Here is a 26,586-nt window from a genome sequence, read left to right as displayed (position 1 = left end):
GCTATCCCCCTCACTTCTAATGAGAAATGGTTGTTTTCTGTGTGATGATGTACCTTTTCTGGAAGTCTTCAGTGAGTGTGTGGGATCCAGTTCACACCAACCTTGTACTAGCAGCAGGCCCAGCCATAGAGATGCATATTTTAGTACTGCGGACCCAGCCCATCTGTAAAGAGGCAGGCACGGCCGGCTGAATATGTAACGCTGAGTGAATTGAAATGCCCTTGGCTACACTCATATGGTCAGAATGAACATCGGACTATTTTATTTAACCAGGATGTCTCTTGAAATTAGAAGTCCAGAAACCATGACAGCGGCCTCACAGTCATTGCATCACTTTCATGTCAAAGTATAGGCCTAGCAATGAAGGAAGCCAAGAGCCTAGACAGGTGTTTGTGTTACACAGCATTGTGCATATTACATTCCCTGCCTGGTTTAATGAGGTTATCTGACATGGTGTCCATAAGGATACAGGGTGTATGGGTAATAGTCTTGGCTTAGTGTTGCAGCTGCCTGCCTGACCACAACAATACAGTAATGGTCTGTGAAGGGTGGTAGGGTGGTTTCTTCCCCTGTACTGTATGGTTGTGTCCCAATTGGCACCCTACTCCCTACATAGAGCACTACTTTTGACCAGGGCCTGTAGCGCGACAGTGTAGGAAATAAGATGCCATTTGGGACTCGACATGTGTGTGCTGCCACATGCAGCACATGCTCATTATGACTGAGTGGACTGCTCCTCTCACCTCCCCACCGACAGAGAAGGTCTCACTACTCCTGTTGTGTGCGCGCGCGCCTGCCCAATCAAGCCAAACCAATTAACCTGATTTTGTTTTGCCGAAAGAGAAAGATCCCCCTCGGTACCTTCTACACTGGGAACAAGTGTGTGTGTGTGCATATATACACTACCGTTCTAAAGTTTGGGGTCACTTAGAAATGTCCTTGTTTTTGAAAGAAAAGCTATTTTTTTGTCTCTTAAAATAGCATCAAATTGATCAGAAGTACAGTGTAGACATTGTTAATGTCGTAAATGACTATTGTAGCTGGAAACGGCAGATTTTTTATGGAATATCTACATAGGCAAACAGAGGCTCATTATCAAATCAAATGTATTTGTCACATACACATGGTTAGCAGATGTTAATGCGAGTGTAGCGAAATGCTTGTGCTTCTAGTTCCGACAGTGCACTAATATCTAACAAGTAATCTAACATTTTCACAACAGCTACCTTATACACACCAGTGTAAAGGAATGAATACGAATATGTACATAAAAATATATAAATGAGTGATGCCGAACCGCATAGGCAAGATGCAGTAGATGGTATAGAGTACAGTATATACATATGAGATGAGTAATGTAGGTTATGAAAACATTATATGAAGAGGCATTGTTTTAAAGTGGCTAGTGATACATTACAGCAAGATGCAGTAGATGGTATAGAGTACAGTATATACATATGAGATGAGTAATGTAGGCATTATATAAAGTGGCTAGTGATACATTGATTACATACATTTTTCCATTATTAAAGTGGCTGGAGTTGAGTCTGTATGTTGGCAGCAGCCTCTCTGTTAGTGATGGCTGTTAAACAGTGATGGCCTTGAAATAGAAGCTGTTTTTCAGTCTCTCGGTCCCAGCTTTGATGCACCTGTACTGACCTCGCCTTCTGGATGATAGCGGGGTGAACAGGCAGTGGCTCGGGTGGTTGTTGTCCTTGATGATCTTTTTGGCCTTCCTGTGACATTGGGTGGTGTAGGTGTCCTGGAGGCCAGGAAGTTTGCACCCGGTGATGCGTTGTGCAGACCTCACTACCTTCTGGAGAGCCTTACGGTTATGGGCGGAGCAGTTGCCGTACCAGGCGGTGATACAGCCCGACAGGATGCTTTCGATTGTACATCTGTAAAAGTTTGAGTGTTTTTGGTGACAAGCCGAATTTCTTCAGCCTCCTGAGGTTGAAGGGGCGCTGCTGCGCCTTCTTCACCACGCTGTCTGTCTGGGTGGACCATTTCAGTTTGTCCGTGATGTGTATGCCGAGGTACTTAAAACTTTCCACCCTCTCCACTACTGTCCCGTCAATGTAGATAGGGGGCTGCTCCCTCTGCTGTTTCCTAAAGTCCACGATCATCTCCTTTTCTTTGTTGACATTGAGTGTGAGGTTATTTTCCTGATACCACACTCCGAGGGCCCTCACCTCCTCCTTGTAGGTCATCTCGTCGTTGTTGGTAATCCAAGTTTATAATTTTAAAAGGCTAATTGATCATTAGAAAACCCTTTTGCAATTATGTTAGCACAGCTGAAAACTGTTGTGCTGATTTCAAGAAGCATAAAACTGGCCTCCTTTAGACTAGTTGAGTATCTGCAGCATCAGCATTTGTGGGTTCGATTACAGGCTCAAAATGTCCAGAAGCAAAGACTTTCTTCTGAAACTCGTCAGTCCATTCTTGTTCTGAGAAATGAAGGCTATTCCATGCGAGAAATTGCCAAGAAACTGAAGAGCTCGTACAACACTGTGTACTACTCCCTTCACAGAACTGCGCACACTGCCTCTAACCAGAATAGAAAGAGGAGTGGGAGGCCCCGGTGCACAACTGAGCAAGAGGACAAGTACATTAGAGTGTCTAGTTTGAGAAACAGACACCTCACAAGTCCTCAACTGGCAGCTTCATTAAATAGTACCTGCAAACACCAATCTCAACGTTAACAGTGAAGAGGCGACTCCGGGATGCTGGCCTTCTAGGCAGAGTTGCAAAGAAAAAGCCATATCTCAGACTAGCCAATAAAACGAAAAAATGAAAATGGGCAAAAGAACACAGACAGAGGAAGATTGGAAAAAGTGTTATGGACAGCCATTCTAAGTTTGAGGTCTTCGGTTCACAAAGAAGAACATTCGTGAGACGCAGAAAAAATGCATGGTGGAGGTAATGTGATGGTCTGGGGGTGCTTTGGTGGTGGTAAAGTGGGAGATATGTACAGGGTAAAAGGGATCTTGAAGAAGGAAAGCTATCACTCCATTTTGCAACGCCATGCCATACCCTGTGGACGGCGCTTAATTGGAGCCAGTTTCCTCCTACAACAGGGCAATGACCCAAAGCACAGCTCCAAATTATGCAATAACTATTTAGGGAAGAAGCAGTTAGCTGGTATTCTGTTAATAATGGTGGCCAGCACAGTCACCGGATCTCTACCCTATTGAGCTGTTGTAGGAGCAGCTTGACCGTGTGGTACGTAAGAAGTGCCCATCAAGCCAATCCAACTTGTGGGAGGTGCTTCAGGAAGCATGGGGGGAAATCTCTTCAGATTACTTCAACAAATTGACAACTAGAATGCCAAAGGTCTGCAAGGCTGCAAATGGAGGATTCTTTGACAAAAGTTTGAAGGAAACAATTATTATTTCAATTAAAAATCATTATTTATAACCTTGTCAACGTCTTGACTATTTCCTATTCATTTTGCAATTAATTTCATGTATCTTTTCATGGAAAAATTTGAACGGTAGTGTATATGTATGTGTGTACATACACACTAACTTCAAGACTGTTGAAAAAGCATTCCAGTTGAAGCTGGTTGAGAGAATTCCAAGAGTTTGCAAAGCTGTCATCAAGGCAAAGGGTGGCTATTTGAAGAATCTCAAATATAAAATATATTTTGATTTGTTGAACACTGTTTTGGTTACTAAATTATTTCATGTTTTATTACATAGTTTTGATGTCTTCACTATTATTCTACAATGTAGAATATTTAAAAAATAAAGAAAAACCCTTGAATGAGTAGGTGTGTCCAAACTTTTGACTGTTACTGTACACTACCGGTCAAAAGTTTTAGAACACCTGCACACCATCACATGCTTCACGGTGGAGACACGGCTGTTGTTCAAATGTATGTGGACATGCCTTCAAATGAGTGGCTTCAGCTATTTCAGCCACACCCGTTGCTGACAGGTGTGTAAAATCTGACTTTCAACGTGGCACCGTCATAGGACGACACCTTTCCAACAAGTCAGTTTGTGAAATTTCGGCCCTGCTAGAGCTGGAAACGTCTAGGAGCAACAACGGCTCAGCCGCGAAGTGGTAGACTGCACAAGCTCACAGAACGGGACCGTTGAGTGCTGAAGCGCGCAGCGTGTAAAATCATATATCCTTGGTTGAAACACTCACTACTGAGTTCCAAACTGCCTCTGGAAGCAACATCAGCACAATAACTGTTTGTTGGGAGCTTCATGAAATGGGTTTCCATGTACAAGTGGTGTAAAGCTCGCCGCCATTGGACTCTGGGTTTGGTGGATGCCAGGAGAACGCTACCTGCCTCTATGCATAGTGCAAACTGTAAAGTTTGGTGGAGGAGGAATAATGGTCTGGGGCTGTTTTTCATGGTTCGGGCTAAGCCCCTTAGTTCCAGGGAATGGAAATCTTATCACAACCATACAGAAGGTCCATACAGAAAGGGTTTGTCGATCGGTGTGGGACAACTTGACTGGCCTGTACATAGCCCTGACCTCAACCCCATCGAACACCTTTGGGATGAATTGGAACGCCTACTGCGAGCCAGGCCTAATCGCCCAACATCAGTGCCTGACCTCACTAATGCTCTTGTGGCTGAATGGAAGCAGGTCCCTACAGAAATGTTCCAACATCTAGTGGAAAGCCTTTGCAGAAGAGTGGAGGTTGTTATAGCAGCAAAGGGGGGACCAACTCCATATTATTGCCCATGATTTTGGAATGAGATGTTTGACGAGCAGGTGTCCACATACTTTTGGTCATGTAGTGTATGTATATATGCATACACACCCACCCGACCCGGAAGGACGCTGCACACTCAAGCATGCAAAGAACTGATCAAAACTCGCCCCTCGGCAGTGTGTGTATTTCTGTGTGCGTCATACACGGACGCGTCCTTTTTATCCACAGCAAACTCTGGCGTTAGAAGTACTGCATCATGGCTTTGGACATGAGAGCGTCATGGTTAACTCAACACCTGTGTCACCTCATTTGACTGATCCCTGGACTGCAGACATGAGACGTATAGTGTCACGTCGTCCAGACGGCTGGGGTCGAGGCTCCATGACAGGGTCTTGACATTATCACATCCACCAGCTGACACCTCACTGGGCCGTGAGCTCTGGCGCTGGCTTCCTGATTATGACCCAGCTGGAGCTGACTTTAGGGGCAGTTTCCTAAATGGCCTTGAGTTAGGAATGGAGAGAGTTGTAACTGTGTTTCCAAGAACTCGTTAGGCCGGAGAAATGAGGTGGAGAGGGAGGGAGCTAGAAGATTGGGGTCTGACCTCAATCTCAGTTTCACGTGTGCAACAGCGAGGAGAGAGGGGAAGGAGAGACTGGGGGGCTGGGAGGGAGGGTGTGAACGGTTTCTGGATGATGGTGAACAAAGCTCTGATTAGTCCTGAGTGCTGGTTCCTTAATAAGAGCTGCTATCAGACCCTGCTAGTAATTACTCACACACACCCACACACACATTCACACTCGGACACACACCCCAAAATTTCAGAGTACTTGCGTATCCTGATCTTTTTCCGTTAGCTTAGGACAATTGTTGAAAATGACAATTTTGGGGGGACCAGCCCCTCCCTTGCGTATAGTGACGTCAATCGTCTGAGCTTGGAGGTGTGTGTGTGTCAGTCTGTACGTGTGTTTCTCTCTGTGCTATTCTAGAGTGTGAGGTACACTCCATTCTGTGTGTCTGTCCGGTTACTAGAACTGTCTGAAGTGTATTTAGTTGGTTGATTGGACTCCACTGTGCTCCAAGACTGACTGTCTCAGACTAGACAGTGTTGGGGTTGACTGACTGAGACTGTCTCTCCTCTCCTCTGTGTCCCCATGTAGAACCCGACCCAGGTGGGCACGTCCCTCCAGGTGTTCCATAACCTGGGCAGTCTAAGGGAGACCATCAGTGGGGTGGTGGAGGGCTACCGGACTACCATACAGGACAACGTCACCACCGCCCTGGATATCAAGGGACTCACCCAGTCCGCTGACTACAGAGGTAGGTGGTGGGTGAGTGAGAGTTAGGGGTTGAGGAAAGTTGTGTTTCAGTTTTGGTACTCTTGTCTTGTGTAACTTTTTAACCCGTGTAGTTTTATTTGTGTGTGTGTCAGGTGCGCCCGGCAGAGCTGTGATGCCAGCCCCAGGTAACACGGCGGCGTTCCGAGCTGCTCTCTGGACCAACTTTGAGAAACTCATGGACCAGATCTGTGCCGCTTGCGGACAGGTATGCTTTTACCTTTACAGATACTTTACCTAAGTAAAGGTTCACTTTTACCTGCTGAAGTAGAGTAATGTACCTAGTCAGGGAGTACGGAGTTAACCTGTAATCTCTCTGTGTTTAGGTGCAACACCTCCAGAAGGTCTTGACGAAGAAGAGAGACCCTGTCACTCACGTCTGCTTCATCAATGAGCTCATTAAGGTGAGACGCCATGTCCTCATAAAAGGCCTGTGTGTCCTTGCCCCTGGACTGTCATCAGCACACCCTTCCACAACATCTATCCCTCTACTCTTGGCAATATCCTTCTCTTCTCTTTTGCCTGCCCCTGCCAACCTCTTTCCCATCTCCTCCCTCTCCCTCCCCCATTCTCCTCTCTCCATACTGATTGGTTCATTTCCTGGGCCTGTCCTGGACCAGACCTACCCAGGCTTTATTGACTCTGCTGGCATCAGCAGAATGCTGGGCTGTTAAGCAGAACAGCATGCAGGGACTTAAGTTCTCTAATACAAGCTGAAAGAGATTCAGCTGTGCCAATTTTCTTTCTTAGAAGAGCATGTACCTTTTAATTTGCTCCCTCCCTCTTTTTCTCCCTTCCTCCCTTTCTCTCTCTGTTTCTGTCCCCCCCTCTTGTTCCCGCCGTTGTCACGCTCTCTTCGTCTCTATCTCTCACTTTCTCCATCTGTCTCTCCATCTCTCTTTATTCTCTATAAAAGTCCACAGTCCTATAATTGGTATTTTCTATTCAGGAGAGCAGTGGACCTATTATCAGCCTGCTCCAATTAAGGTCTAGTGCTGTGTGTGTGTGTGTGTGTGTGTGTGTGTGTGTGTGTGTGTGTGTGTGTGTGTGTGTGTGTGTGTGTGTGTGTGTGTGTGTGTGTGTGTGTGTGTGTGTGTGTGTGTGTGTGTGTGTGTGTGTGTGTGTGTGTGTGTGTGTGTGTGTGTGTGGCGTGCATGTACATGCCTGTGTGCGTATGTTTAGAAGGAGGACATGGTGGTCTATTTTGTGTTGGTTTAATGTTATCAGGTTAGCATTGATGGACTGTGTGTGTGTGTGTCCTTTTTGTGTTAGGCCACAGAACAGTACATTATGTAGAACATGAAGCAAAGTAGGCCTAGTTCACTTTAGTTTCTGTAAGATAAGCGGAAATCATCCAGTCTTTAGGCTCTGGAGCAGTTTATCTAGAAATGAAGCACCACTCACACAGCTGTCATCATCACCATTAATATCATCATCATCAATACCATCATCACCACCATCATCATCACCATTAGGATCATCACACCGTCATCATCAATACCATCACCACCATCATCATCACCACCATCATCATCACCATTAATATCATCAACATCATCATCACCACCATTAAGAGCATCACCATTAAGATCATCATCATCACCATTAAGATCATCACCATTAAGATCATCATCATTATCGTCACCATTAAGATCATCACCATTAAGATCATCACCATCATCATTATCGTCACCATTAAGATCATCACCATTAAGATCATCATCATTATCGTCACCATTAAGATCATCACTATCATCACCATTAACTTCTCTGGGATATGTGGGACGCTAACGTCCCATTTGGCCAAAAGCCAGTAAAAATGCAGAGCGCCAAATTCAAATAAATTACTATAAAAATCGAACTTTCATGAAATCACACATGAAAGACACCAAATTAAAGCTACACTTGTTGTGAATCCAGCCAACATGTCTGATTTCAAAAAGGATTTACGGCGAAAGCACACCAAACGATTATGTTAGGTCATTACATAGCCACAGAAAAACACAGCCATTTTCCCAGCCAAAGAAGCCAATGTATTGTGTAACATGAAGTCCTATGAGTGTCATCTGATGAAGATCATCAAAGGTTAGTCACTTGGCCAAAAGCCAGAGAAAATGCAGAGCGCCATATTCAAATAAATTACTATAAAAATCAAACTTTCATTAAATCACACATGAAAGATACCAAATTAAAGCTACACTGGTTGTGAATCCAGCCAACATGTCAGAATTCAAATAGGCTTTTCGGCGAAAGCAAACGATGCTATTATCTGAGGATAGCACCATAGTAAACAGAGAGAGAATCATATTTCAACCCTGCAGGCACGACACAAAACGCAGAAATAAAAATAGAATTCATTCCTTACCTTTGACGAGCTTCAGTTGTTGGCACTCCAATATGTCCCATAAACATCACAAACGGTCCTTTTGTTCGATTAATTCCGTCGATATATATATCCAAAATGTCAATTTATTTGGCGTGTTTGATCCATAAAAACACCGGTTCCAACTTGTGAAACGTGACTACAAAATATCTCAAAAGTTACCTGTAAACTTTGCCAAAACATTTCAAACTACTTTTGTAATACAACTTTAGGTATTTTCTAACGTAAATAATCTATAAAATTGTAGACGGGATGATCTGTGTTCAATACAGGATTAAAACAAACTGTAGCTAGCCTTCTGGTCATGCGCCTCTAACAAACAGGACACAACAAGTGACCCTGATTCAAAATGGCCGTACTTCTTCATTACACAAAGGAAAAACCCTCAACCAATTTATAAAGACTGTTGACATTCAGTGGAAGTGGTAGGAACTGCAAGAAGGTCAATTAGAAATCTGTATTCCCAATGAAAATCCATTGAAAAGAGAGTGACCTCAAAAAATAAAATCTGAATGGTTTGTCCTGCTAAATAAGTTCTGTTATACTCACAGACATGATTCAAACAGTTTTAGAAACTTCAGAGTGTTTTCTATCCAAATCTACTAACAATATGCACATCTTATCTTCTGGGGATGAGTAGCTTGCTGTTGAATTTGGGTATCCTTTTCATCCAAACGTGAAAATGCTGCCCCCTATCCTAGAGAAGTTAAGATCATCACCATCATCACCATTAAGATCATCACCATCATCACATTAAGATCATCACCATTAAGATCATCATTATCGTCACCATTAAGATCATCACCATCATTGTCACCATTAAGATCATCACCATCAAAATCATCATCACCACCATCATCATCATCACCATTAAGATCATCACACCGTCATCATCACCATTAAGATCATCACCATCGTCATCATTAAGATCATCACCATCGTCATCGTCACCATTAAGATCATCACCACCATCATCATCATCTCCTGTACCACTGTACACACCAGTCCTCCTGTCATCTTAGGACCAGATCTGAGCAAGTCATTAGTATGAGTGTAGGGCTAGCTCAGCTCTACAGACAAACAGCATGAGGAAATACAGATCTATTAAACAGAGCCGAAAGACACATCAATCTGTAATCAGGATGTCAAGCAAGGAGACGGAATTTGTCTGATCTCATGTGTGTACTAGCTCTGCATGCTTCAGAGGAGTGGACACTCATTATGCACTAACCTCCTAAGACGCCCAGCTATGACTTGTAACCATGGTGATGAGCTGTCATTGTTGTCCACGGTGACGGTTATGGCACAGCACGGTGGGCGTGCGCTTGTGGGGGTTGGGGTTCTAGCTGATTTGCAGTGTGATAAATGTGTGGGGCGATAGCAGCGTCTGGTGTGGCATTATCTACCAGGATCACACTGGTAGATAATGGTGATAATGACAGTCACACTGCCCTTCTGCCTGTGGGGTGCAGACTGCACTCATCACAGCCCTGTGTGTGTGTGTCTCCTTGTGTGACCCTCTGTTCAGTTGTTTCTCTCTTCTCTCGGCAGGACGGCCAGCCTGATATCCTCTACATGTTTTGGAGTGATGTCACACACACACTCTCTCAGAGTAGTTCCAGAGAGCTACGGCTGGTGAGGCTACATAGTAATGTCTGTTTCACAGAGTAACGCTGATGCACCCTAATAGCAGTGTGTGTGTGTGTGTGCGCGCTTACTCTCTGTCTGCGTCTCCTGCCACGTGGCCTGCAAGTAATGCTGTACCTGCATTTCCATGCGTTTGTGTGAGTGTATCAGTGGTACAGCACAAACAGTGGGGCCATCACTCTTCCCTTCTCCTATAAACCCTAAACGCCCCTCCCTGTCCCTTCCCAACCACTGTGGGGTATGATTACACCTCTCTGATGATATATACCCCCCTTTCAGACAGGACAGGGTCTATAAACACATACACACTCACCTTCTTTAATTTATACCCCGCCATGGGACCGGCCTTATATAAGGTGGAGATACAACCCAACAGCATCCATCCACACACACCGCGGAGAAAGGTTTCCGCCCCCTCCTTATCTTACAGTAAGTGTGCCATTTCAGCAGAAGGGATAAATGTCAGTAGATGTAGAGGTGAGTAAAAGAGAGGTGTGTTTGGCTCCTGTGGTGCTGTTAACTCTATTTTCACACTGCGATCTGTGGGCTGCCTACCTATAGGATCTTTTGACTGCGTATGGAACTGTTTCTAAAATCTCGTTATAGACGCCGTTGTCTTTTCTCCTGCCGAGTTCTGTATCTAATGCTCTGGTGGTGAGAGACTCGAGAACATTGACTGATAGCAGATGGCATGAAAAGGATACTAAGGGAAAATGTGTGCAACACAACCTATACAAAGTGCTCCCTTGGCAGGGTAAAGAAAGAGAGCAGTCGAGCTATGATCCAGTCACCATTGCACTAATCATTGTGTGTGTCTTTACCATGTCGTAAAGCCCACAGCAGCCTGCCTTGGAGAAATCAGTGTCTATTGATCCCTGCTCTAACACAGTACAGTGTTATCACCTGTTAATGATGCTCCTCATTCACTCTCACTGGTCAATACGGAGTTCATCCGCACAGGCCCAGTATCTCTCTTTCCTCCCTCTCTCTCTGCCTTTGTCTCCCTGGCTCACTCTCTCTCTATCCTTCCTCCGTCTGTCTCTGTCTCTGTGCCAGTGCCCCCCACCCCTTCAAATATTTTTATATGTTTTGGTCTTATTCTTTCTCTTATGGTGAAGTAACCTATGGTTCTATTAGCATATGAGAATTAGAATAAATATACAGAATGTCAAATACTATATGCACATTATCCTTTCTCCTCCTGTATACGAGAATATGAATTAGAGTAGTGTATATGAATGCTATCTATGCACATTATCCTGTCTCCTCCTGTATACGAGAATATGAATTAGAGTAGTGTATATGAATGCTATCTATGCACATGATCCTTTCTCCTCCTGTATACGAGAATATGAATTAGAGTAGTGTATATGAATGCTATCTATGCACATGATCCTTTCTCCTCCTGCCTGCGCTGCTCCCTCCAGACCTCATTAGAGCCTGAAAGTACTTCAGTTCAAACCTGTATGAATCATTATAAAACGCTATATTATGCATTCACCAAATCAATCTACATTAAAACAATCTGCATATCATCCCTTAACGAGCAACTAATCACTCGCAAAGTCAGGGAATTAACATAATAATGAGCGAGAAAATGTCACCGTTTATTTTCTGTTCTTTTAATCAGGATAGTCTTTCTGTTTCGGTCTCATCCCTTCATCCATGCTCTAGTCTGGTAATCAGGGATAATGTGATGTTTCTAGTTCACGGGAGCAGAAAGACTGTTCGTGTGCATCAAAGCAGATGTTTACCTTTGCAGTCATTAAAACACTGAAGGTGACATTTTACGGCTCCACTCTCCTGCTCGTCCTCCTTCTCATCCTTCTCTTTTTGTGACCTCCTTCTCACCCCCCCTCTCTCTCTCTCGCCGTCTCTTTCTCTCTCCAGCCTCATCCTTCCTCAAGCAGGCATTAGAGGGAGAGTACCCTAAGCTTCTCCGTCTCTATAACGACCTGTGGCGTCGGCTGCAGCAGTACAGCTCCAGCATCCAGGGGGTGATTTCGAGCAGCGCAGGGCTGGACATAGCCATGGACCTGCCCACCACAGAGACAGACAACCAGGACCTCTTCACACATGCCAAACACGACTACAAGTGAGTCTGAAGTGAACATACAGTTGAAGTCGGAAGTTTACATACACTTAGGTTGGTGTCATTAAAACTAGTTTTTCAACCACTCCACAAATGTCTTGTTAACAAACTATAGTTTTGGCAAGTCGGTTAGGACATCTACTTTGTGCATGACACATGTCATTTTTCCAACAATGGTTTACAGACAGATTATTTCAATTATAATTCAATTCCAGTGGGTCAGAAGTTTACATACACTAAGTTGACTGTGCCTTTAAACAGCTTGGACAATCCAGAAAATGATGTCATTTGGAGACCTCCACAAGTCTGGTTCATCCTTGGGAGCAATTTCCAAACACCTGAACGTACCACGTTCATCTGTACAAACAATAGTACGCAAGTATAAACACCATGGGACCATGCAGCTGTCATACCGCTCAGGAAGGAGACTAACGTAGAGATTGTCTGTCTCATAGAGATTAACGTACTTTGGTGCGAAAAGTGCAAATCAATCCCAGAACAACAGCAAAGGACTTTGTGAAGATGCTGGATGAAACGGGTACAAAAGTATCTATATCGACATAACCTGAAAGGCCGCTCAGCAAGGAAGAAGCCACTGCTCCAAAACCGCCATAAAAAAAGCCATACTGGTTTGCAACTGCACATGGAGAAATGTCCTCTGGTCTGATGAAACAAAAATAGAACTGTTTGACCATAATGACCTTCGTTATGTTTCGAGGAAAAAGGGGGAGGCTTGCAAGCTGAAGAACACCATCCCAACCGTGAAGCACGGGGGTGGCAGCATCATGTTGTGGGGGTGCTTTGCTGCAGGAGCGACTGGTGCACTTCACAAAATAGATGGCATCATGAGGATGGAAAATTATGTGGATATATTGAAGCAACATCTCAAGACATCAGTCAGGAAGTTAAAGCTTGGTTGCAAATTGGTCTTCCAAATGGACAGTGACCCCAAGCATACTTCCAAAGTTGTGGCAAAATGGCTTCAGGACAACAAAGTCAAGGTATTGGAGTGGCCACCACAAAGGCCCGACCTCAATCCTCTAGAAAATTTGTGGGCATATCTGAAAAAGCGTTTGCGAGCAAGGAGGCCTACAAACCTGACTCAGTTACACCAGCTCTGTCAGGAGGAATGGGCCAAAATTCACTCAACTTATTGTGGGAAGCTTGTGGAAGGCTACCCAAAACGTTTGACCCAAGTTAAACAATTTAAAGGCAATGCTTCCAAATACTAATTGGGTGTATGTAAACTTCTGACCCACTGGGAATGTGATGAAAGAAATAAAAGCTGAAATAAATAATTCTCTCTACTAGTATTCTGACATTTCATATTCTTAAAATAAAGTGGTGATCCTAACTGACCTAAGACAGGGAATTGTTACTAGGATTAAATGTAGTTTAAATGTTTTTGGCTAAAGTGTATGTAATCTTCCCAAAACATTAGATACTAGACTACTCTCTCGCTCCTTTCTCCTTCTTTCTCTCTCTTTTTTTTTTATCCCTCTCTCTCCATATCTTTTTATCCCTCTCTCTCAGCTAACTTGTTACAGTATGCAGTCTGCGTCTTCACATCCTACTCACAGTGATCGAATGAGTCTCTCACACACACACACACACACACACACACACACACACACACACACACACACACACACACACACACACACACACAGCCTTACCTCAACTAACCAGTGTGGGATTGTACCCAGCTTGCTGTGATTGACAGAAATAATTTCAGTATGAAGATTCTCATACACACACACACATTCCGTGATGCGTGGTGAATCTCAGAATGTAAAGTCTCTTTATATTCTGCTCCATCGGTACTAAAGCTGTAGGAGAGTTTAAACACGGGAGACCACTAGCAATTAAAACAGGCCACAGAACCGGTCACAGCCAGCACACTGATTAGTATGCATGGATGGAGCAGAAAGTAAACGTCCATTAAACCTGTTATATTTTAGAGTGCTCGGAGGAGAGTGTGTGTGTGTGTGGGAGGAGTGCCAGAAATAGTGAAAGAAGGGAGAGAGATAAAGCTTTTTCAAAGGCCTCCAGTGTGAGTGTATAAGAAGTCTTTGAGTGCATACATGGAGGACAGTAGCTATCTGACCAGAGAAAGCTATATAGCACCTCTCTGAGGAGAGACAGGGCTTTGTAGAGGAGAGAACAGAGAACGATTGAAGGACAGTTGAAGAAAACGATTGATAAAGGAACGTCAACATCAGAGTTTTATAGAATCCTGCTAGACCAGACTCACCCTCCCATCGCCCTGGTCAAAAGTAGTGCACTAAATAGGGAATAGGGTAGGGCTGACCTAATTTAGTCAACTGGTCGATAGGGTGTCGGCCCGAGATTGTTTTTGGGGGGGGGTCGAACAGTGGCATGTATGGCACACGAGACGCCTGTCTGAGTGGACTAATCCATTGCAGAGGCTGCTTGGATGGCACACCAGTATCACCAGGAGTACATTTACCGCTAATTCCTATCATTTCTAATCTACAATGTTTGTTTTGTTACGGTCATTTCTGTTGATGGATTCAAAATATTCTTAATATTGCAGTTTTACCGTTGTCATTGTAGGAGTGAACAACCTAGGCTACACTTGTGAAGAAAAGTTTGGGTTTATTTCATTCCATTTACAAGTTATTAATTGTTTTTTGTTTGGAGTGCTCTTGTCAATCTTGAGTAAGGACACACACCAGATTACGCATTGAACTAGGCTACCTGGCCTGCGTGCAAATGTAGGCTTATAAATGTACCCATTTGTGAATGTGATACTATTTATGATTGTCTTACCTCATCATCACTGTGGAGCTTCTCAAATAATTTTTTTTCTTCGACTCAAAAAGCAAGTAAACAAAGTGTGTTTTTACGTCCATTGAGAATGACAACAGTTCCTCAACGTAGCCTATTGGAAAAATATTTCCAGCTCTCTCTCTTTCGATAAACACTCCGCATGGAAGGGGAAAAAATGTAATGTGCTGGTGGATCCGGGGGAAATGTCATAAAAAATACCTACCTGATTACTTCTTATCCGTTGTGCAAATATCCTACAGCTGTATCTCAAAAGTTCACATACTTTATGCAACGTTGCAAGTTTGCTAGTGTGAGCTTCAGGCTGGATCCAAGTTAATAGTTGATACAATGTTTCAAGTTCCTTGCAGACAGGCCATGCATAGCCAATGTGATTAATAGGATATTTATTTTTATCAGGATGTGGTCTACCTGCAGGCTGCAATGTTTTTATATGTAGGCTATTTTCACATATTGGCAATAGAAGTTACTTTTGGATTTGTATCATTTTCATTTAGATATCATTTTGATGAACCACTTGACATTGATTTTGAGATACGAAGACTTTATCAGAAATGAAATGTAACCCACGAAAATGTGCACATGATAATCCTAACTGGCACACGGATCAGTAGAAATGGTACGATAACTTGGCACTCCAAGTGGAAAAGGTTGCCGACCGCTGGTGTGTGGCCTATTACCGGCAACTTCAGGAACCTAATGGCAGAATCTGCGAACGTCAGCTGGCAGGGGGAGGAAGAGGGCCGGGGGAACAGGTATTTTTCTTCTCGTTAGGCTATATTGATCTCTTGTTCCCTCTTTAGTAATTTGTGTGTCTTGATTTTTAATTGCAGTGCTTAAAGCATCCGGCAAAGTATCCTGATTTTAGTATAGTTGATTTTATTCAAACATAGGTGTAATATAGACACCCTATGTGAGAATGCTGTTCATTGACTACAGCTCAGTGTTCAACACCATAGTGCCCACAAACTCATCACTAAGCTAAGGACCCTGGGACCAAACACTTCCCTCTGCAACTGGATCCTGCACTTCCTGACGGGCCGCCCCCAGGTGGTAAGGGTAGGCAACAACATCTGCGTGCTTAGTCCCTGTTCACCCACGACTGCGTGGCCAAGCACGACTCCAACACCATCATTAAGTTTGCTGACGACACACCGGTGGTAGACCTGAATCCCGACAACGATGAGAAAGCCTATAGGGATGGGGTCAGAGACCTGGCAGTGTGGTGCCAGGACAACAACCTCTCCCTCAACGTGAGCAAGAGAAAGCAAGAGAAAGGAGATGATCGTGGACTACAGGAAAAGTCGGGCCGAACACGCCCCCATTCACATCGATGAGGCTGTAGTGGAGCGGGTCGATAGTTTCATGTTCCTTTGTGTCCACATCACCAACAAACTAGAATGGTCCAACCACAACAAGACAGTCGTGAAGAGGGCATGACAACACCTTTTCCCCCCCAGGAGACTGAAAAGATTTGGCATGGGCCCCCAGATCCTCAAAAAGTTCTGCAGCTTCGAGAGCATCCTGACCGGTTGCATCACCACCTGGTATGGCAACTGCTCGGCATCCGACCGTAAGGCAGACGGTAGTGAGTACGGCCCAGTATATCACAGGGGCCACGCTTCCTGCCATTCAGGACCTATATACTGTACTAGGCGGTGTCAGAGGAAGGCCCAAAAAAATGATCACAGACTCCAGTCACTCAAGTCATAGACTGTTCTCCAGAGCACCAAGTCTAGGTCCGAAAGGCTCCTTAACAGCTTCTACCCCCAAGCCATAAGACTGCTGTGTAATAAAATGGCCACCCGGACTATTTGCATTGAGCCCCCCTTTGTTTTTACACTGCTGCTACTCGCTGTTTATTATCTATCCTGCCTACCTACATGTACAAATTACCTCAACTAACCTGTACTCCCGCACATTGACTCGGTACCGGTAGCCCCTGTATATAGCCTCGTTATTGTTATTTTATTGTGTTATTTTTTTACTCTAGTTTATTTAGTAAATGTTTTCTTAACTGCATTGTTGGTTAAGGGCTTGTAAGTAAGCACGGTAAGGTCTACACCTGTTTGATTTGGCGCATGTGACTAATAACATTTGATTTGATTTTATATGTGGAAAAATACACGTTTAAACATTTTGAGCAATCGATTGGTCAAAAGAACGGACGACTCCGTCAACCAAGATTTTTAGAATAGGGTGCCATTTGGGACCGAGACCCTCTCTACTGGGTAAACTTCAGGCCTGACATATCCCTATCCTGCCTGTAGATGTCTGGATAAGCAACTATATTTGTGACAGATGCAACAACCTGAGTGTTTAAATTGCATGGTGATGGCTATGTGACCAGACAGGTGGAAATGGCTCCTGTACACTATAGCGTCTGTCTATAACTGCTGGAGCCTGATATGAGTCACACATTAACCCAAAGGTGTGGATCTCCAGGCCCAGCCAGGGGCCCTTGCTGCCCCCTGTTTCCCAGTAGGAGATCCTGTCCCTGGGTACTCAGGCTACAGCGCCTGGCCCCGCTGGTTTTCCCTCTGGCACTCAGTCAAGCTGAGTCAGTGTTGATTAACCAAGAGTACATGAGAGCAGACCCAGGTTATCTCCCTGACTCCATTAATTCTCTTTCTCTCCCTCTCTCTAGTACTCTCTTCTCTCTTGGGTCCCTCTCTCCATCTCTCTGTTTGCTCTCTGATGTAGAGCTGTCAGCCGGTGTGTTTTGTGTTGTCTCTCAGTGTTTAACCTTGTAATTACGGGCACTGCTGTGGGCCAAATTACCTCTGTTACTCAAGGTGTCTGTTGCTGTGGTAGGGCACTGAAGAGAGAGGGAGAGAGGGGGCTGAAGGGATGGAGAGTGGATGGAGGGAGGGAGGGAAGAGAGAGGTGTGTGTGTGTGAAGAAAGGACAGAAGGTACACTAACAAGCTGATAGAGAACTGCACAGACGGATAAAGTGAGGGAGGAGGATGGAAGGAGGTAGTGTGAAAAAGCCCAGACGGAGAAGTGACGGGTGGGAAGAGATGGATGAATCGGCTGGTTGACACTGAGGGATAAGTCAGAGGAGAGGGAGAGGGTGATGAGATGGAGAACAAACATTGAATGCACATTTGCTCGTGTGTGAAAATCACTCGTCGTCATTGTCATTATTCTCATTTAGCTACCGTTCAGTTAACGAGAGAGCACCATTAATCAATAGGCGCCCTGTCTGGTGAATTATGGTGCATAAATGACTGGCCAGATGAACCAATGTTTGGAGCGCTGCTGGAGAAGTGCATACAGCAGTGTGTGTGTGTGTGTGTGTGTGCGCAAGCATGCGCAACCCCATATCCAACCTTGTCCCTTGACGCCCCTACAGGCTGCTGTTTGCTTGGGTTTCTCTACCTCTTCCCCATTTCATCAGTGTGAGAGAAAAGAGAGAGAGAGTCGGAAGAGAGGGTAGCCGTGCCTGTCACTGCTGATGTCTTTATCTCGCTCCAGCGGCACTGACGAGTCCACTGTGCACTCGCTGTGGGTCTTGATCAGCGTGTGTGAGATGTGTAAATAGACAGAGAATCTGGCCTCTAGGCATGTTCCCAAAATGTAGAACTTTGTTTAAACCAGGAAAATAATTAACAGTCAATGTATATTGTATGTAAACACATTCATGAGACAAATAACGTACGTGTGTGTGTGTGTGTGTGTGTGTGTGTGTGTGTGTGTGTGTGTGTGTGTGTGTGTGTGTGTGTGTGTGTGTGTGTGTGTGTGTGTGTGTAGTCCAGAGAAGGCTTTGAAGGACTCTGCAGCCCTACGAGGCAGCGTACCTCTCCAAGTCTCTGTCTCGTCTGTTTGACCCCATCAACCTGGTGTTCCCCATGGGGGGACGTAACCCCCCCCTCCCACGACGAACTGGACAGCATCATCAAGACCATCACCAGGTACACACCTACACAAACACTGTTCTCCACTCAGGCAACATTCTCAGAAAAAAAAAACTGAAATATTATTTCTTACATCTGTTGTTCATATCACTTTTTTTTGCTGATCCTGTTCTTCCCGATGTCCTACATGTTATATTATTATGTGTGTGTCCTCCACAGTGAGCTGAACGTGGCGTCGGCAGACACCAGTCTGACTCTGGCGGTGGTCAAGAACGCTGCCAAGACCGTCCAGCTCTTCTGCGTCAAGTCTGAGCAGCTGGTAGGTCTCCACAATAACCAATTGTCCATCAGTCAAACCCTGTTCTGAGGCTAAGTGGCAGCCCTGTGTGTCAGTGGGCGCAAGGAGAGGAGATGAGAGGGGAGGAGGAGAAGAGAACAGGAGAATAGAGGGGGGTAGAATAGTACAGATCGGTCAGAGAATGTCTCTCTCAGCCCATTGTCAGTGTTCATTCAGAATTTCCCTGATGGTCATCATCAAGTGGGCTGCTTGGCTAGTCGGATGAGGAGGGTTACTGAGGAGGCTAGTGGCTGGGTTAGTGACCCATAGGGCTCTGGTCAAAAGTAGTGCACTAATATATAGGGAATAGGGTGTCATTTGGGACACAAACACACAGCGTCTGAGTGGTTCCTCCTGCCTACGAATGTAGTCTTCAAAAGGTAGAGTTGACCTGAACATTAAGAAATAAAAAATGTGTAGAGACAATCTCTCCACCCTGGCTCTCACTCTTTTTTTGAAATGTTATTTTATTTTTTAATTTTAAATGTTATTTTTTATTTTTTATTTTTTTTGGGGTGGATCAGCTTAATATTGCGGAAAGAATGTTGTTTCCAATGTAATTGTCTGCATCATTTCCAATCCCCCATATTTTTTTGGGTAAATATATATATCCATTCACGTATGCATACATATACACATATATACATACACATACCTACATAGACATACATACTTTTTTAAAGAGTATACCTTTATTATTATTCCCTGCAAACCCTACCACCGATCCCCCAATTGGAGTAAACTGATAAACATTTCTGTTTTTACCTTCAATTTATACATCTTATACACATTTACAGACACAGTCTACTTTATAATAGTTCTCTCTTGTTTGTTCTTAGTCCTTCCTCTATTTCTGTTGTCCATCCAGTTTGATTTCCACTTGTAACTGTGCTATTTCACAATAGCTCCGCACCTATACACATTTCACAGATCCCGTATGCCCTACATTGTTTATCTTGTTATTAGTCCCACCCTTCAGCTCCACTCAACCTTTCCCATCTATCTTCCAACATCATCCATTTCGGATTTTTATTTGCCATATATTTTTCAGCTGTGCTGTGATGCTTCACAAAAGATTTGAATCTTCCTATTCTCATAGCTTCCACGGATTGTAAATTAAAAATAAATTTTTTTGCTAAAATAATTATTATATTATTGATTGATTGACTATGGCTTTTCAAATCCCCCAGTATTGCTATCTGTAGCGTTAGTTCTACGCAAATGTTGCAATTCTTCAACCATTCCTGGACCTGTGACCAAAAACAAGCTACATGCGGACAATACCAAAATAAATGGTCTAATGACTCTGCCTCCTCACAGCAGAATCTACAGAGCTGAGAAGATTGTATCCCCCATATATATAACATTCTATTAGTTGCAAGAATTTTGTACAATAATTTAAATTGAAAAATTCGAAGTTTTGAATCCGGCGTTGTTTTGCGTATCAATTCATAAACCATGTGCCATGGAATGGGTACATCGAAAATCTCTTCCCAACTATTTTGCAATTTATATGGCACAGCTGTAAGTTTTTTGGTCCTTAAATGAAATTGGTATATGTTTTTATTTATCACACTTTTCTTTAACCATTTATGTTCTTTAATATAAGGCCGACATACAAGTTCCTTACTTTTATCCCCTTCCACCTGCCTCTTCCATTTTTGTGGTAATGCTGCAATTAATTGGTTGTAATTTTGGGTAGAGCAGACATTTCCATATGTCTGTGTTAGCTGCATGTGTGACATAACTCCACCAGTCCTATTTATGATATCATTCACAAAAATTATACCTTTTTTAAACATTTCTTCGATAAATACAGTTTTTTTATCAATTACTATATTTGAATTTAACCACAAGATTTGTTGTACTATTTGTTCCGTCCTTTCAGGTGGATTAAACTGAAATTGCAACCAACTTTCTAAGGCTTGTTTAAAAAATAAAGATATTTTGGAGATTATTTCCTTTTCAAGCAACCGAAAGTGAGCAGGTGTAATCTGAATAAAGGGAAAAAGGCCCTTCTTGAACATAGGATGAGACATTCGTACCAATCTACTAGAGAACCAGTTTGGATTTAAGTATAACTTTTGTATGACTGATGCCTTTAGTGAGAGGTCTAATGCTTTAATATTTAATAATTTCTGCCCTCCGAATTCATATTCGTTATATAAATAGGCCCTTTTAATTTTATCTGGCTTGCCGTTCCAAATAAAATTGAATATTTTTTGTTCATATAATTTAAAAAGCAGGTCACTAGGTGTAGGCAAAACCATAAGCAAATAGGTAAACTGTGATATGATTAAAGAGTTAATCAGGGTGATTTTCCCACAAATAGACAGGTATTTTCCTTTCCATGGTAGCAAGATCTTATCTATTTTTGCTAACTTTCTATAAAAATTTATTGGAGTGAGATCATTTCTTTCTTTTGGGATTTGTATACCGAGTATGTCCACATCACCGTCAGACCATTTAATTGGTAAACTACATGGCAATGTAAAATGTGTATTTTTTAGTGATCCAATACGTAATATGGTACATTTATCATAATTTGGTTTTAATCCAGAGAGGATAGCAAATGTATCTAGATCCTCTAAGAGGCCGTGGAGAGATTCTAGTTGTGGTTTTAAAAGAAAACATGAATCATCAGCGTACAATGACACCTTAGTTTTTAGGCCCTGGATTTCTAATCCCTTAATATTAATGTTTGATCTAATTTTAACAGCTAACATTTCGATGGCAATAATAAATAGATATGCCGATAGTGGACAACCTTGTTTTACTCCTCTAGATAGTTTAAAACTTTCTGAGATGTAGCCATTATTTACTATTTTACACCTAGGGTTACTATACATAATTTTTACCCATTTTATAAGAGATTCCCCAAAATTGAAATATTCTAGGCATTTATATATAAACTCCAGTCGTACTTTATCAAAAGCCTTTTCAAAATCAGCTATGAAAACCAGGCCTGGTGTCCCCGATATTTCATAGTGTTCTATTGTTTCCAGTACTTGCCTTATATTATCTCCAATGTATCGTCCATGTAAAAAACCTGTCTGATTAGGATGAATAATATCTGACAAAACTTTTTTTATTCTATGCGCCAAGCATTTTGCTAGGATTTTTGCTTCACAACACTGAAGTGTAAGAGGTCTCCAATTTTTTAAATGGACTGGATCTTTATATATACCACTTGGGTCCTGTTTCAGTAATAATGATATCACACCTTCTTGTTGCGTGTCTGATAATCTATCATTTATATAGGAGTGGTTAAAACAAGCTAATAGTGGTCCTTTGAGTATATAAAAAAAATGTTTGTATACTTCCACTGGTATGCCATCCAGTCCTGGAGTTTTCCCATCCTTAAAGGCCCCAATTGCATCAAGTAGTTCCTCCTCTGTAATTAGGCCTTCACATGAGTCTTTCTGTACAGATGTTAATTTTACATTATTATTAGGGAAAAAATCCATACAATTAGTTTCAGTTAGTGGAGATGGAGGAGCCTGAAACGAAAATATATTCTTAAAGTACTTTACTTCCTCTTTCAAAATATCATTTGGTGAATCATGCGTGACTCCATCATTTGTAACAAGTTTTAATAAGTTTTTTTTGGTAGCATTTCTATATTGAAGATTGAAAAAGAATTTGGTGCATTTTTCCCCATATTCCATCCAGTTAGCTTTATTTTTGTAATATATTACACTGGATCTTTCTTGAATAAGTTCCTCCATTTCTTTTTGTTTTTCCTTTAACTTATTCTGTGCCTCTATGGTACCGTTTTTATTGTTATCTAACTGTACTGTTAGTCCTTCAATTTCCTTTGTTAATATGGACTCTTTTGATCGAAATTGCTTTTGTTTTATAGATGAGTACTGAATTGCATGGCCTCTAAAGGCACACTTAAAAGTGTCCCATACAATATGGGGATCTGCTGTACCTATGTTATGTCTAAAAAAGTCAGTTATAAATTCTTCTGTCCTAGTTCTAAACAATTTATCATCTAGTAGGCTTTGATTAAATTTCCAATATCCTCGCCCACGTGGAAATTCTGTAAGAGTAATATATATGCCAATTATGTGATGGTCCGACCGCATTCTGTCCCCTATCAAACACTTTTTAACTTTTGGTGCCAGAGACAATGATATAAGAAAGTAGTCAAGGCGACTAGCTTGATTAAGCCTCCGCCATGTATATCTCACTAGGTCAGGGTATTTAAGTCTCCATATATCCACTAATTCCAATATATCCATGACATTCCTGATTTCCTTAAGTGCCTGAGGGTGATAGTTTGTAGTGTGATTTCCTTTCCGGTCCATAGAGGTATTTAAGACCGTATTAAAATCTCCCACTATAATAATAGAGTCTAGTGTTGCTTGTAGAGTTGATACATTCTTATATATATTGTCAAAGAAGCTTGGATCATCATTATTCGGACCGTATAGGTTAATAAGCCATATATGTTTATTGTCCAATAACATATTTAAAATAATCCATCTACCTTGAGGATCTGTTTGGACAAGTTGCACATTTGGATCAAAGTTATTATTAATTAAAACCATCACCCCTTTTGAATTTCTTTGCCCATGGGAGAAATATATTTCGCCCCCCCAGTTCTTTTTCCACAAAACTTAATCTAAAACTGTTGAATGGGTTTCCTGTAAACAGTAGATATTATAATCCTTCTCTTTTAGCCAGGTAAATACTGATCGTCTTTTCTTATTATCTGCTAAGCCATTACAATTGTAACTGGCTATACTTATTTCACCACTTACCATAATGAGACACACCTTTCAATTATTTTTATCAAAATATATGTTTGTAAACGTCCTATTAAAAAGTAACATAATGATTGAGTGTCTATATAGTTGTACCATGATATTTGCATCTCCACTAAGCAAACCTCCAATTGGTCCCCACTATTCCACCCGCCAAAAGCCCCCATCTCGAGTTGGGTTGTCATCCCAATGCCCGGCAGACCACCCCCGACCCCCCGCATCGCACAGCCCCGGACCGTCTGGGATCCATCCTTCGAAAAGTGCACACAGCACCATCCACCGAACCGAAGCAGATCCATTGCCAAATGCATTTCCATCGCCCTCACCTCGATTTTTATTACATATTGCTGTGAATCATCCTCTATAGTCCCTAACAACTTTTACTTCTTCCTTCGCAACAGTTGTGGGATACACACATACACCCACACACATTCAGCCCTTACCCCCACACAACCATAAGCTCACCCTCTCAACAATTGCACCATCCCAGAGCCCAACTCAAGATGGGTCATGATTTACAAATGTACTTGCAGTTGCAGCTGCATGAGAAGGCCTGCAAGACCGCGCAAAAAATGAGCATAAATGTAGAGATTTATTTACCATTGTCACATCCTAGATGATGGAGGTCAAATGTACACCTTCTTCCTGAAACACCCACAATACGGTCATCCATTTTGACCATGTTCCCAAGCCTCTCCATGCAGTCCGATTGGTTTCGTGCCACCAGGGCCACAATAATATACCCCCTCTCTGAATGTCCGAGTGTGACCCCCTCCCCATGGGTTACTGCAGCTAGTGTTGCCAGCACTGCCACTGCCTGGGTGGGGGCACCCCACCGGAATCCCCACCGGCTAGGTACAAGGTCATCAAGGTTCTCATTAGCAGCTTTGAGAATTTCCTTGTTTATTATGCTCTCCCTTTAGGGGGCTTTGGCTTTGCAGGACCAACCCTGCCAAGCAGGCTCAGAATCTTGAGGGGGCAGTGCTGCTCTTGGTCCCTGCCTCATTTTGGCTGCATACAGACCGCATACAGCATGCACATAAAACAGTTAGGGACTTCTCCTTAGTATCTGGGCTATTCATGTGGGTGTCTAGGGTATAGGGCCATGGACCGTACCATTAAAATAGGATAATAAATAATTAGATATAATTTATTTTAAAAATGTAGTTCCCCATGATAGGACAATAAATAAATAAGACGTGTAATTCATTATAAAAGTATATCCATCATCTGAACAACATTGAAAGCCCTCTCATACCCGGCCCACAGCAATACACTGGCTCTGGGATATGCAACTATTTCATTACTCACTCACTCAACTTTTCAAACATAACAAATAAAAATAAACACACACCACACCATCCACACATACTGTGCCTTCTGTTTACTTAGTTTTTATCTTCACTATATAGAAATAGTGCTTGTGTTCAATTAGTTATATGTGAAGATTTATAGAAAAGCTATATTTTGTATTGTATTGTTACAATCAGTAACCGGGCTTGAATTGTGTTTATTTTCCTCATCTATGAGAACTTTGTAATTTTTAAAATAACCATGGAGTAATCTTTGTGTCTCTGAACAACTGGTTATCAATATATAGTTTATCAACGACGAGAGCTACTCGTTTCGCTTTTAATCTATTTTCTTTGAAAATTGGATACAGAACTTTGCGCCGTTCTGCAATTTCTTTCGGAAACTGATCATTCATGCCAATTTTGGTCCCAGCAAGTCTTTTACCCAGGCTTTTAACCATTATTTTATCTTTAAATGAAGCAAATTTGGCAACGATTGGGCGTTCGTACCTCTGCCCTCTCTGTCCGAGGCGGTGTACACGTTCAAGTTGGATCTTATCGATAACTTCGCGCGGTATCTGAAGCGCTGCAAAAAGGAACTCTCTAACTACAGATTCAGGAACCTCTCCTTCTTTCTCTTGGATACCTGTAAGTACCAAATTCTCTCTCATGGATCTAGTTTGTATGTCCAGTAAGCATTCCTTCAGAACGTTGTTCTCCTTTTTAAATTAATTCATTTCGGTTTCAATCTTATTGACCGTCCCTTTTAGCGCGTGTGTTTCCTTCTCCAAAGCCGCAGCTTTTTCATCACTCATCTCTAGGCTTGCCTTCAACTCTTTTATATCTTTACTAACTAATTCAAGTATACCCAGTTTGTCATTTATTGATTTTAACAGATCGGTTTCGACCTTTACCATTGCCGGTGTTGAGAATATTAGATCATCCGTGTCGGTTGAGGAGTCACGTTTTCGTTTTTGATTCGGTTCCCCTGTCTTATTCTCCGTCATGTTTGGGTGTTGCTTGTTTTCGTAATATTTGTCGATAAATGTCTCTAGTCTTAGGATTTGTTTTGTGTTATTATCCAGATTGAAGGTTATCACCCACCAGATTATTTAGTGGTAATATTTTAGTCTAATTTAGCAGATATTTCGAATATTATGTTTTATCTTGAGGTGCTCTACATAACTTCGTTCAGTCCGCCATTACCTTTACGTTACCTTTACGTCCGCCGTCTACGTCCTACGTCCAACCCTTGGCTCTCACTCTTGATTATATAGTGGATTAGAAGTAAACCCTACAGGCCTAGGAGCCCTCCATCTTCCAGCTCTTCACATATGTAGGAGCTGTGTCTACTGCGCTTTGTTTCGGGACAAACTGGA

General features: G+C 42.5%; 1 pseudogene; it reads left to right on the top strand.

Moving 5' to 3' along the window:
* Positions 1-26,586, top strand: part of LOC139565829 (conserved oligomeric Golgi complex subunit 5-like) — a 112,556-nt pseudogene that overhangs the window by 65,535 nt on the left and 20,435 nt on the right.

The sequence above is a fragment of the Salvelinus alpinus genome, chromosome 37, assembly GCF_045679555.1.
Source record: "Salvelinus alpinus chromosome 37, SLU_Salpinus.1, whole genome shotgun sequence".
NCBI classification, from domain to species: domain Eukaryota; kingdom Metazoa; phylum Chordata; class Actinopteri; order Salmoniformes; family Salmonidae; genus Salvelinus; species Salvelinus alpinus.
The sequence above is the reverse complement of the archived record's forward strand: the minus strand, read 5'-3'. Positions and strand labels throughout refer to the sequence as shown.